Genomic DNA, 15079 nt, shown 5'->3' with positions numbered 1-15079 from the left:
TTTTGCTAAATTATTTACTTTCCAGTACAACACTTGTTTTAAGTGGAAAACTGTCAAAATGTAACGCAAATAGTGTTTTTGCTACTTTGACTTACTTTGCTTCAAGGGTTCCCTGCCATGGGTGGTACGTGGTAGTTCTCATGTAACCAACTATAGGTTTCAACATGAAAATCTATCTACTAGCAATTGTAGACATGCCTTATGGCAAAAAAAATAGCACTCCTTCGAACCACTTGTTAAAAAGGTGAAATGTTTTTATTTCTCCAATCTTTTCCAACATTGCATGTGAGCTGTACCAAACAGCACACATCCAACGTGGGAAAAGTTTTAGAGTTAGGCTAAGAGTAGAATGCTGTCCTGGGACGGTATCCTTCCACAACAAAACCTGTGCTAGGCATAATGCATACACCCTTCTACTACATTGCAAGGGTGTGTGTGTTGCGGAAAGAAAACTTTAAGGGCGCTAGCACTGGGGGAGAAACAGCGCTGTATCAATGTACATATGGTCCTGTCCTACACTTCTCACGCAACGCAGCATAGTAACTTTGCCTCCTGCGCTGCATTGTGTGACAAATCTGTGCATTCACTGTCATACTTATCCGCTCCTAGACCTGGACAACAGTTTGGGCTTCAATTTCAGTCCTCCTGCAACTCTTTGGTGGATCTCTGGAAACACCTGCAGATAGGAAACCCTCAGACTGCGCACTGTGATGTGTAAAAACACAACAACATCACCTTGCATGTTACATGCATGCACTAAGGATCTGGAACAGCATCCCTTTATCCATCAGGATTGCCCTGACACAGTTCCAATTTAGGAAAGAGTTGAAGATGCCTCTCTGTTACGAACACTACATCAAAATGCATTAGCCACCATGAACCAGCTACCTCTCCTATTATAAGCTGAATTTATCCTTGTGTTCAAGTCTGTACAGAGTTCAGCTGCCTTTTGGCTAGGTTCACGCTATAGAAATACCAAATACATATACATACAAACCTACATACATAACCTTTCCAACGTTACTTGTGTGCTTTTAAACGTAGCCCAAGCATAGAATTGCACTGGAAATTGCCCACTCAGTATAAAACATATACTACACATGAAATGGTTGCTGGGCTGCGTTGAGTAACATATTTGGAAATCTCCCCTCATGTGTATTACCTCCAAGACCTTGACAACAGCCCTGGGTTCAATTTCAGTCTTCATGCAGCTCCTAGGAAGAGGAACTGATGTCAATAAATTATACTGGACAGAAGTGGCCAAAGTGAAAGTGAAGGTGGAGAGCGGGAGAGAGATTAAATTGTATAGTGGGTTTGAATGGCACATGTGGAAAAATGCCTAATGGGTGTAGACTGGGACGGAATAGGAGAATACATCCCTCAAAATAGTTTTTTGCCCACTGAGCTTTTTTCTTTTTAAAAATACCTGTTGTAGTCTGAGAGAAATATAGGCAGGCCCCTATCCTCCATTGTTTAGTAAGCACAACATACAATTAATACTAAAGGATAGCATGTGACAGGGTGTTTCAAGATGAAGCTGCTAAGGTATGTGGTTAGACTCATCCACCAGCATGGCAGCAACAAGAAACCATACCTTTAAGTATCGCCCATTGATGACAGTGCCTCATTTGTATGTAAGTGTAAAATCATAAGTTCTGTTGCCCAATGTTTTCCTCAGAAGCCCTCAGTCGGGCACAGACGAATGTTGATATTACAGAATAACCGCTCTGCGTAGTCTGGCCTCCAGCTCATGCATGTTTCTTCCCCCACCACATGCATCCAGCATCTTTACTTTAATCTTGCAGGTTCTTTTTCTCCCCGGCTACCTCAGTTTTCACTGTTTTTCTATCTTTCTCTTTCTTTCCTTTCCTACGTTTGTATTTATCTCCCTCTTGCTCTGCATGAAAGTCTTTTTTTTTAAGTTCAAAATATTTAATTGCAAATTATTTCATAAGATACAAACAAGCAAGACATACAAAAAAGATAAATATTCCAAAACAATCCTTTTTTTTTTTTTTTTTTTTTTTTTTATTGAGAAAATTCAGGGCAACAAAAGAAAACCACATACATACATAACTTACCAAAGTACAAATCAGATATACAAAAAAAAAAAAAAAAAAAAAAAAAAAAGTACACAAAACAGCAAAATATAAGTTCAACCTAATCTGACAATAAGACATGCAACTAACATATACTATGAATAAAACTAACTTAAATCTCATCATTATGATCCTTACATTCTTACTCATCTATTTTCTCTCCATTTCTTTAACGGGGCCCATATCTTCAAACCCAATTCCCTCATTCTTCTTCCTTTAAACTCGTATAAACATTCCTCACTATTGTGTATTCCCAGCAGTTTAGTAATCCACAGCTGGAAAGTGGGGGCTACCGGATCTTTCCATCCAGCCGAGATTAGAATCCTCAGCACAGCCATGGAGATAAAGATAAAGGCTTCCGCTTCATATTCTAATCTTAGACTAGCATCCCTACCGATCAAAACCATCGTAGGGGATAAGGTAATCTGTTCCTCTAACAACCCTGTTATAAATCTTTCAATTTCCATAATGACCGGATTCATGTTCTGGCATTTATAAAACATATGGGGTAGGTCTGCTGGTCCTTGATCACACCTGGGGCATCTATCATTATCCCTCTTACCCCATTTATACAATTTGGCAGGTGTATAATATAAATTAAAAATAGTTTTATAATGCTGTGCTTTTAAATTTGAAGCTCTTAGCACCTTTTTATTCATTGCAAGAACATAATCAATATCCACATCTGGATCACTAATTCTTTCCGCCCAGTCAGATTCCACTCGCCCGATATCATCCCCCAAACCTTGGAGAAGATAGCTGTAGCCAATTTTTATCTTCTTACCACCATTCCTCACATATTTCAGAATTGGGTTAAGCTCCTGAATCCGAATCCTAGGTCTAACAGCCTTAACTGTTCCTTCTAGCTGTCTATATAGAAACCATTGGTCAGTTGGTATACCAAATTTTTGTTGAAGCACATCAAAGCCCAAAATTCCATCCTCTACCATAACATCGCCAAGACACTTAATCCCCGCTTCCTTCCATCGCTTACTATTTCTATTCTGCCCTAGATGCTCAAAAGGTTTTGCATGCCAAATGTCTGTAATACAATTAATTTTCGGAATCTTCAAATATCTCTTTACTGCTTTCCATAAACCCCAAGCACTCATCATCAACCTACTCCCACTCCTTTTAAAATACCTATAGTTTATTTCTCGAGTAAGCAAACCCACTGCTTTTCTGCCAACTAATAATTCATATATTGTTGGAGTTCTATCTAGTATTTTTAAGACCTCATTATCATCATATTTGAACAGAACATTCATTTGTAATATAAGACAAACCCAATGATATAATCTCAAGTTTGGTGCCGTCAAACCCCCACCTTCCAATGGAGCTGATAGTCTAGCTAAAGATCTTCGAATTTTCCCATATTGCCATAGAAATTGTGAGAAAACTGCTTCCAATTTCCTAAATACACTTTCATCTATCAGTAAAGGTATGGCCCGGAAAAGATACAAAATTTTAGGAAACATAGACATCTTCAAAACGTTCACTCTACCGATTAATGATAGATGTAGGACGTCTACTCTTCTCAGCTCTTTATCTATTGATGTTATCAAGGGTACATAGTTCTCTTGTACAATTTTCTCCACATTCGCGTTAATCCTCACCCCCAAATAAACTGCAGAATCCACATAGCTTCGATCAACCTTATATATATTCTTAGTGCTGATTATTATAGTTTTTCCTTCATTTAGCTTGTACCCCGAATGAGACCCAAAAGTTTTAGCTAATTGAATCAATTCTGTCATGGCCATCTGTGGGTTAGTAGTTGTTATCGCCAAGTCATCTGCATAGGCCAATATTTTAGTGGCATGACCATTGAGTTTAACCGGAGAGATTTGATCTGAAGCCAGAATTTTTCTAATTAGTGGATCTATGTACAGCGCGAAAAGTATAGGGGAACAGGGACACCCCTGGCGCGTCCCTCTCCTAATAACCACTTCTTCTGACTGTAACCCCATAGTTGTAATTCGGGCTACCGGATCTTCATACATGGCTTTTATAGCTTTCAAACATTTTCCTCCGAACCCTCTACTGAGCAAAACCTCCCATAAGAATTTCCAAACTACTCGATCGAAGGCTTTTTCAGCGTCCAGGAGAATCATGGCCATCTCCTTCCCCGTGGCAGCTGACGCATCGAACATGGAAATTGCCCGCGAGATGTGATCCGTCGTACCTCTTCCCGGGACAAACCCATGCTGCCAAGGAGAGACAAGTTGTCCAATGACTCCTCCCATCCTCTTCGCCCACACCTTTGAATACAGTTTAGTGTCTGCATTTATTAAAGAAATAGGCCTATAAGACCCTGGATTATCTTCTGGTTTACCTTTTTTATGGAAGACCACGATATTAGTCAGTTTCCATGAATCTGGAATCTTCCCTGAACAAACTATTCCATTAAAGAGATCTAGAATTATAAGCAGTAATTCCTCTTCTAGAGTTTTATATAACTCAATAGGTATCCCGTCTGGGCCTGCCGCTTTACCTGCCGCAAGTTCTTGTAACGCAACTCTGATCTCTTCAGGGGATATATCTTTCTCCAGCTGCTCTATATCCCTTTCCTCTAAAACTGGATAAGGAATTCCGAAATCTAGTCTAGATGGTATCTGGCTGGCCTCTTGATCATATAAATTTTGGTAAAATCTTTGAAAGACCCCCATTATCTCACTAGGCTCAGTGTAACCTATTCCATTCTCTTCCAGCTTCTTTATGTTATTCTTATTGAGATCTTGCCTTATGCGCAATGCCAACACCCTGCCAGCTTGCTCTCCTGTCTCATATCTTTTAGCTCGCGATGTCTGGTATTCTCTGGTCTCTTTTTGCGTAAATATTCTTAGAGCATCCCCTTTAATCAGCGCAATACTTTTAGCTGTTTCCCTCCCATCATTACCTAATCTTATTTCTTCTAAATGCCGATTTTCTGATTCTGTTAGCTCTAAGAGGAGCGTTTCAAGTTTCTTTCTGTCCTCCTTTCTTAATCTTGCGGAGCAGCTAATGATTTCCCCCCTTAAAGCTGCTTTAAAAGTTTCCCAAACCCCATTCCTGGACGAACTATATCTATTTATTTCGAAAAACTCCTTTGCCCACTGTTTTATATGTGTAACAAATCTTTCATCGTTTAGAAGTTTCTTTTCAAAAGTCCATTTGGTTGTCTTTTTAGCTACATTACATACTCTGTATGTCAATATCAAGGGGTTATGATCTGAGATCAATCTTGGCATTTTGGCAATTTTAACCTTCCCTAATTCACCCGTAGAAATAAAAAAATAATCTAACTTAGAGAATTTCTGAGCTGGAAATGAAAAGTATGTGTATCCTGGGTCTCCAATAACTTTTTCCGACCATACATCAGACAAACCATGCGACACTATAAGAGAGCTTAATGCTCTATACACCTTCTGTTTACGTCCTTTGTAATTGTCTTTTTGACTCCAATTTACCGAAATGTTTAAATCGCCACATAACACTACAGGGGTACCCCAGTTAGCCATTTCCTCCTCCATCAAATTGAACACTTCTGGGTCATCCTCATTTGCACCATAAATTACCCCTAAAGTAATGCCCAGCTCCAGCTCAACCAAGGCCCATCTACCTGAGCCATCTGTTTTGGTGCGTCTCGCTCCCCCCAGATTACGTTTCCCTACAATAGCAACTCCCCTTGTAGTTGATGTTTGGGACGAGCAGCCTAATAGATTATAACCAGGGATACTCAATAAATTCCTTTTAGCCCAGGGTAAGTGTGTTTCTTGAATACAAGCTACATCAATATTGTTAAACTTCACAAATTGATTCAGTCTCTGTCTCTTCTTCCAATCATTTAAGCCCCCTACATTAATAGTGCATATCCTAATGTCTGACATTATTATCTTTTTTCAATTCCAACCTGATTGTATACACACATCTATCAAAACCATCCCGAACTGGTATTTGGCCCTTTTTCATCTCAATATTTTTTTCTCCCTTTTTCCCCACCCCCACCCCCCCTGCCCTCCCCTTGAACCCCCCGCTCCACCCTTCCTCCCCTTCAACACTCTTGCCCCTCCCACCCCTTCCCCCCCTCCTCCCCTTCCTCCCCCTTACAGAGGCGCTCAGACCCAGTGGTCTGTGCATGTGATGGTTGCAGTACTAACTGAAGAGATTCAATATTAACCATCATGAACCCGTAGACCCGTTTACCTCCCTAAACCTATGCGCCACCTACACCAGCACCAGCACCAGCACCTACACCAACACCCTGTACAATTCTATCTAGTCACATCCATAATACAGCCATCGTACAACCACAGTGCAAAATACCGTCTAAGAGCTTTGAGAATCAAGATACTCTTTTGCTTTGACCTCCGAGGAAAAATACAGGGTTCTGCCCCCATTAATTACTTTGAGTTGTGCCGGATTAATTAGATAAACTTGCATGCCCTTGTCCTGAAATGGTTTTATCATCTGCCTGAGCCGCCAGCGTCTCTCCACCGTGACATGACAAAAATCCGGTCGGACAAAGAAAGAAAAGCCATCAATATTCTTTTTCGAATCCGGTCTTGCTTTTTCTGAAATTGCCTGTTTCAGATTAAAATTACCCAGAAAGATTAAAATCGCTCTGGGTTTATCTCCCTCTTTAGCATTTTTATGAACTCTAGCGGGGGTACGATGTGCTCTCTGTATCTCCTTCGGCCAATCCCACCCCTTCAATTCAGTGAAGGCATGCTCAAAAAGTTTTATCACGAAGGCTCTTGTGTCCGTATTTTCTGATCCCTCCGGTATTCCAAGAATACGTAGATTATTTTGTCTCGCTCTATTTTCCAACGCCTCGAGCTTCCACTGCACGTCAATCAGCTGCTCACCTTGCTGAGCCACTTTGTGCAAGGTAGTAGTCGTTTCTGATTCTGTCGTCACAATTCTTTCCTCAAGATTAGTCACCCGTTCTCCCAAGTTCGTACATACTCTTGCCAATTTCCTTACCGCTCCTTGTATTTTCCTAGCTGTTGCTTGTGACTTACGGCTCTCTTGTCGAGCCTCTTCTCTGTGCGCCAATATTTCTTGATGTATTACCTCCAGCAGTGACATCTGTGCTAGATCTCCACCAGGGCTCTCTATTAGTGGATTACGCTGAGGCTGATCATGTCTCTGACCGCGTATTCCAGGTCCTATACTAGATTTTCCAGCTGATGTTGAGGGTAAAGCCTCTTCCCGATCAGGGTCACTTTCTGAGGCAGAGCCACTTTCCTCTTGATCCAAGCTCCCTTCATCTTCATCCGACCATTCCCCTCCCTCAGAGAGTGAGAAGAAGGCCTCGCTAGGAGCCTCTTTTTTATCTTCAAAAGTTTCTGTATTCTCTGCAGTTTCTGCACTCTCCTTGAGCTCCTGCTCCTGCTCCTGCTCCATTCCCCCCTCCAGCTCCTGATTTGGGATTTTAGTGGCTTGTTCTAGCACCGGCATAGTACATATATTAGGCTCGGGTTGGGATACAGATTGAATAGAGTTTTCCAGATTTTCAGTATTCTCCACTCCGTATGGCAGCACATTACCGCCCTCCTCTTTGTTTATGGAGCCCATCACCTGACTCTGAAGACCTAAGACCTGTACACCCGTCATTTCGTCCTTCAAATTATCTTTCTCTTTGGACCCTAATTCAGAGTCCTCCAGCGCATCGCCAATAATCTCCTTGTCTTTCCTTATCTTTTGAAAGATGTTCGTAATTGGGGTAGTACCGTGACTAGCTTTCGCCACTCCTTGCTGTGCTGCTTTTTTAACCGGGGATATTGGACTTTGAATTTTCCTTTTCATTCCATCTCCCCCTTTTTCCAATGTCAGCCCTGCCTGCTCCGCAGCAGCTTTCCTTTTTGCAGCCGCTTTGGCTGCAGCATTCATTTTAGGAGCCATTATCAATTTTCTCCTCTCTTTAACACCAAAATCCCCCTTACCCGCAGCTTCAGAGCCCTGATCGCTTCCCTCCTCTTCTTTAGGAGCTTCCAGCTTGCTCCGTAATCCTTTAGGCTCTCCTTCCCCCTGAGGGCTCGTTTTCTTCTTTGCTCTCAGGAGCTGTTGCCGAGATCTGTGAAGCAAGCGCCGTCCTCCTCGCAAGCTCCGCTTCCAATCGGCAAACTCCGTGAGCTCCGCGATCAAACCTCCCCCTGCTGCGCCTCCTGACGCAACCCTCCTCGCAGTTTGTGTCAGCTCCCGTAGGAGCCGCCTTAGCGGTCGATTACAGGTAAGGGGCATACGGGGCATACGGCAAGTTCACAATCACCGTTTTTTCTTTCCGGAGCAAGGCCTTTACAAACCGCAGGGATACACGCTCGTATGTTTGTACAGAAACTGGATGCTGAATGCAGGTTTAAGCAACGAAGCGGGTCAAATCGTCTGCCGGCATCTCTTCAGTCGTGCTGCCGTTCAGCCGTCCAAGGCGGCCGCCATCTTGCCTCTCCCCTCACATTTGATATTCCAAAACAATCCATTATAATACCTAGCTTATAATAACAGCGTAAACAATTCAATAAATATAATGATAAACGTAGGTATAGAAAAACTAAAAAGGAGGAGGGAGGGAGAGAAACAATAAAATAGCAACTTGCTAATAAAAGACAAATAGAGTTACTAATCAATATCCATTAATACAATACAAGAATAATAATTGGAGAACAAGTAATAAATATACTAATAATTTGATAAATAAATATCAACAGGAATCCAGAATGAATGATAAGCAACAGAATTATGACAAACTCCAGACATACATAACTGAGCACCTCTTCTTGTAAAAATGACCCATGACCACCAAGCATGAACTGATAACTTAGAAACATCTTTCCAACAAAATGTAATGGATTTTAACACAGCTGAAATTAAGAAATCAAAGAGTTTACATTCAAGAGCACTTAAATCCAGCTCTAAAATGACAGCTTTGCATATTAACACTTTAAATGATATATCTTCCTGGATATTTAGAATCTTTTTAATAACGACCTAAACTTCATCCCAGAATTTGGAGATTAACGGACAAGAAAAAAGCATATGTTCAAGCGAACCAGATTGTAAATTACAATGCCAACAAGTATCAGATTGAAGAAGTTTAGCCTTAAATAAACACACTGGAGTTCATAAACAATTAAGTAGACTATAAGAATTAGTTTGGAAAAGCGAAACAGGCAACCATCTAGATATATTACTATGCCAAATCTGTTCCCATGTATTATCAGATAAGGAAAGTGACAGCTCGGCATTCCAGAACGTAGCAATCATATTTATATTACTTCCTAGATTATTAGACAATTTTTTATATAGGATAGAGACACCATGAGGATTCGTTGAGACAGTTTGGATATATATAGATAAATCAGCTTGAGTATTAAAAGGAATAGTTTGCTTAAAAGAATCTAAGATCGAATTACACAAATATTCATATTTTATAAGATCAGAATTAGCTAAACCAAACAGTTTGCAAAACCTGAAATGAAATAAAGGTATTATTAGAACAAACATCTCTAAGTAAAAAATGCCCGCCTTCATCCAAGAAAACCAAAAATTAACATTCCTATTTAAACCAAAAATTAACATTCCTATTTAATTTAATAACAGTGCTATACCATAAAGATAATTCATCAGTACTGTTCATGGGATATTGAACAAGTGAATCTAAATCATTGAAAATCATTTAAGTGGATCTAATGATAATGGATTTATGAAAAATTGAAGATTTATTAGACATTGTTTTAATAGATTCTAATCTACCCCACCATGACAAATGTAATGACAACCATTTAGACGATTTATCTTTAATATAATATAACACAAAGTTACTGTTTAAAGTTAATGTTGAACTTATAGAAGAAGAGAAAAAAATACCTAGATATTTTAATTTATTCTTTTGCCAAATAATGTCATTCATAGGAATCATATCAGGAGTACAGTAAACATTTAAAGGAGAACATTCTGTTTTGTTAATATTTAATTTATATCCAGAAATCAAAGAGTACTTTGTTATTATTTCAATTAATGAAGGAAAAGAGGACAAAGTATCACTGATAAATAAAAGTATATCATCAGCATATGCTAGGGTTTTAATAATAACATCTTTAACAATGATTCCTTTAATATTTTCACAATTCCTTATAGTAGCAAGGAAGGGTTCAATACCAATTAAAAACAATAGAGGGGAAAGAGGACACCCCTGACAAGTACCCCTAAAAAGCGGAAATTGAGTAGAAATGTGGCCATTAATAAATAAACGTGCAGTGGGTGCAAAATATAAAGCGGAAACCATGCGAATAAAAGCATCACCAAAATTAAAAGCTGATAAGGTATGAAAAAGATATTGCCAATGAAGTTTATCAAAAGCTTTTTCAGCATCCAAAGCCATGACTCCTGAAGGACTATTCAACCTATGTCCTTGTTCAATGACATGTAACAAAGTTCTAGTATTATTAGCTGAATATCTATTCCTCATAACCCAGATTGATCTGAATGTATGATAGAATCCAATATAGGGGATAAACGTGTGGCCAATATTTTAGCATATAATTCACAATCCTGATTAATTAAAGAAATTGGGCGGTAATTAGAAACCAGTGTGGGATCTTTATCTGGCTTAGGAAGAACAATAATTAAAGTCTCAGTAAAAGACCCAGACGTACTTCCTGTAGAACTGAATGCTGTGAAAAGTTGAAGTAATAAAGGTGAGAGTTGGGCTTGAAATTCTTTATAAAATTCTGCAGGTATACCATCAGGCCCAGGAGATTTATTTAATTTGAGAGATTTTATCGCAGATAGGATTTCTTCCTTAGTAATGGGTGATTCAAGACCAAGTTTATCTGATTGAGAAATCTTAGGTAGATCACATGAGGAAAGGAAATAATCTTTCAAATAATCATCATTAAAATCAGGTTTATTATTTAATTTAGAATAAAATTCCAAGAATTCATTAACAATATCTTTATGAGATATAGCAATTTTACCATTAGGGCCATGAATAAAAGTAATTTGAGTTTTACCTTTTTTAATACGAACGTAGTTTGCTAAAAGTTTTCCCGATTTATTTGCATTGAAACTAAATTTAGCCTTGACCTTAGAAATCTGAATACCAGCTCTTTTACTAAGAATTGTATTGAGCTCATAACAAAGTTTTTGTAGCTTATCCCTATACTGTGTATCATTAGATGTAATAAAGAGATGTTCATACTTTGCAATTTGTTTTTCTAAATGTTTAATATTAGCATTGAAAGTTTTATTTTCATTGGCCATAATAGAAATGGTAGCTCCTCGAACAAGCCTTAAAAGCATCCCATCTATTAACCATAGAAGTAGAACCTTCAGGATTCAGTTGAAAATATTCAGTAATGGCAGATAAAAGTTTTGGCTTGTTACGATCATTGAGCGCTATGCTAGAATTCATTCTCCATCTAGGCTGTTTGGTGAAAGATGAATTTATATTTAAAATACAAGAAAGCATAGCATGATCAGAAACATCAATATTACCAATCATAGGAGTCTTGATAGAGGTAATAAGTCATCTTGTGACAAAGATATAATCAATTCTTGAATGGGAATTGTGTGGATTGGAAAAGAAAGTAAACATTTTTTCAGTATGAAAGTGGAGACGCCAGATATCAACCAATTTAGTAGTTTGAAGAAACGTCTTAAAAGCAAAATAAACTTTAGGGGGGTGGAATCTCGTACGAGATAGTCTGTAAGGATCATAAATAACATTAAAATCACCAGCAACAATTAAAGGGTCATTCCCAATTTGTAGCACCTCTGTTGTAAGAATATTCCAAAAACCAGGTTCATCCGCTGTGGGCCCATTTACATTTAATAAGAATAAAACAGAGTCATGAACCTTAACTTTAACAATTAAATATCTCCCATCTGTATCTGTAATTTTACTCAAAATTTGGCACTGATATTTCTTTGAAAAAAGTATAGCAACCCCATTTGTCTTGCCATTAGCAGGAGAAGAAACAATACTGTCAACCCATTTTCTATTCATATAATTTAGGATTTTATCATCAACATGAGTTTCTTGCAAAAAACAAAAATCCGCTATGAACTGCCTAATATCTAAAATGTTGGTACGCTTAACTGGATGACGCAAACCTTTAACATTTAAGGAAATGATTTTGATATTAGCCATACTGGATGAAGAATATGAAAAAAGGAAAGGGGGTACTCAGAAAAAGCACATATAATAAGAAGTGAAAAAGAGAAATTAGTCACTCCAGAATACGTACAGGGACAGGAAAAGGTAAAACAAGGAAAAAACGACAAACAAAATGCACAAATATCAAGAAAGAAACGCACACACGCTTTACAAGCATGACCTGAACCATTGGAGCCCTCTAGAATAATAGCGTTAATTAATTCAGAACAAATGCAGCCGGAAGTATTCAGGTATTAGAGTCATGAGTATCCATGGAATGCTGTGAATGGCGATCCAAAAACTGTCGCAGTTCATCCGGATGGTGAAAAGATTTTGAAAGATTGTCTTTCCATATACGCATTGTCGACGGATCAAAAAGGCCATATTTGAAACCAAGACTACGTAGTTGAGGGCGAATAGCAGTGAATTCTTTGCGAATTGCGACTGTCTCCTTAGCAAAGTCCTGATGAATAAAGATTTTATTTACATTGAACATCAAAGAAGGAATTTCTCAAGCAGCTTTTCTTATCAGAACTAGGTGATGATGACGAAGAACTTTGAATATCATTTGTCGGGGTTTAGTATTCTGGGGATTGCGGTTAGAAGGTATCCTGTGAGCCTTGTCAATCTCAAATTTTTCAGGAAATTTAATTTGTAGAAGGCCAGGAATCAGATTTTCCAAATATAATCTGCAATTGCCACCCTCAACATCCTCTGGTAAATTAAAAATGCGTAAATTGTATTGCCTGTTGCGATTTTCCATATCTAAAAGCTGCGCAGACATAGGTGATATTTTTGCAACAAGTGGGGTAAAGGATTCAAGCTTTGTCTTATTATCCTGTACTTTAATGGCATTATCAGAACTTTTTTATTGATAAACTTGCCATTTCCTTTGCACATTTTTTATCTCGGAGGCAATAGAATCAGTATTAAGACGAAGTGCCTGAATTTCTTCTAAAATTAAGGTTAGAGAGGGTTCTGAAGACTCCACCGCCTTTGATTTGATAGGAGGAGGTGAAACTTGTTGCCTCCTTTTTGTGTGAAGATTATTTTTATTATCCATTTTAGGTGATATTAGCGATACTAAAACAGAAAAAGTAGAAAGAATGGCAAAATATAGATTCACAACTGAAAAGGCTGTATAAGAGCTGGTGCAGCAGCTAAAATGGGAGTGGCTAGGCCCAAGCCAGGCCCTTTCCTAGAAGATTGCTCCGCCCCTCTGACTAACAAATCTGGCTGTACCTGAAGGCAATACAGCGTCCTTATTTGCACTGCATTTGGATCCGACAATCAGCGTTTTTATCGAAAAATGGGCGCAAAAACACCGGAGCTCACTCGGGAGCGGCCATCTTATTTTCGCGGGATCCAGGATGAAAGTCTTTTGAGGGAACATTATTGCTGGTCCACAAAAATGAGTGCCAGAGGGCCCTACCTACAACCACAGAATTAAATTAAGCACTGGTTGAGGATACCCCTCACTTGAAAAGCTCCTCGCTGTAGGCTTCACTCACCAACCGTTTTGTATTTGGAGTCATAAATATAAATCCTGGTACACAGAATCAGGATTTGATCCATTTTTCACATTTTGTCACTTTCATGACCCCAGAACATCAGCCAGTATTGACGATTACATGTTGTCAAAACTTAGGGTTGTAAAACCTAATTTTTCTGCGGAGATGGAATATCCACTGAGAGTTGCCAATCCAGTGAACATCCTCAAAGTTTTAATTTTGTGGGTATTAACAATTTTAGCAATGCTTTTCTCAAATACAATATGTGCCCCTATTAGTAAATGTACAACTGCATGAAGGTGTGTGCAATTTGGTTCTGAAAAAGCATGATCACTCCCATATTTACCTGATGTATTAAGGAAATGCGATTACGCTATATTTGCAACCTTTACTGTGAACCTAAATTAGCAGATTGTCTACCGGAGGGCAATCCATTGGTGGAGGTTAAGGTTTAAGCAAGGATTATCGATTATCTTTGAAGATTTATGTGCAAGCCTTTGGGGTTTCTTGTGAATCACAAAACAAGAATAAATTCGTAAATATTGTAGCCAGAGATCTAGTAATTGGTAGTTGGTTTTCTGTGAATTTCACCCCTATTAAGCAATAAGGGATATCATAATTTTAGAGCGCAATATATTTCTTTGTGGTGGATTTTGTTCATCTTTTTCAGTCATCTCTATTTTCAAGTTCAGTGCTGGACTGATATACGGGGAAGTTGGTTTGTCCTAAACTTTTAGTTTCATCTAAATATTTATTCAGATACCCCAGTCATGTGTGTCTGCAGACTCAAATGGTTTGTAAAAGGAGTCAGCCTTCAAGAAAATGTAAGGACGCCTTCAAGTCCCTCCTCACCAGAGAAAGAGCTCTCTAGCTCACTGTTTGTGAGACAGTCGCTTTGTCAGGGTTCACATGGCATCACAAAGCCACTGTAGAATTTCTGTAATTCCATCCACCACCACAAAGTATGATCTGCAAACCTGCCAAGGAGACACAAGATAAGTAACGCGCCCTAAATGACTTATAATTAGGGCTCCCAGTTTTCAGTTTTTACTGATACTTGCAGACAATAAACTATTTATTTTCCTGTCTGTATTTATTTTTAAATACAGAAAAAAACGCAAAATAGGTTTTCTTTGGATGATTTTTTTCTACTGTCAATAATGAGTGCCAGGTCAGTCAGAGTACAGATTGAGAGTTAAGGTAAATGAAAAGAGACCATAGATTTCCCAATTAAGGGGCCGATTATGATTGCGTTTTTTCCGGATCCTCCAAACCGGCGGAAGTGTCCGCCGGCCCGGAGGATGCGGAAAAACCGCTGCGGAGCCTTCAAA

The sequence above is a fragment of the Lissotriton helveticus genome, chromosome 6 (genome assembly GCF_964261635.1).
Source record: "Lissotriton helveticus chromosome 6, aLisHel1.1, whole genome shotgun sequence".
In the NCBI taxonomy this organism is placed as follows: domain Eukaryota; kingdom Metazoa; phylum Chordata; class Amphibia; order Caudata; family Salamandridae; genus Lissotriton; species Lissotriton helveticus.
This window is presented reverse-complemented; position numbering follows the sequence as displayed.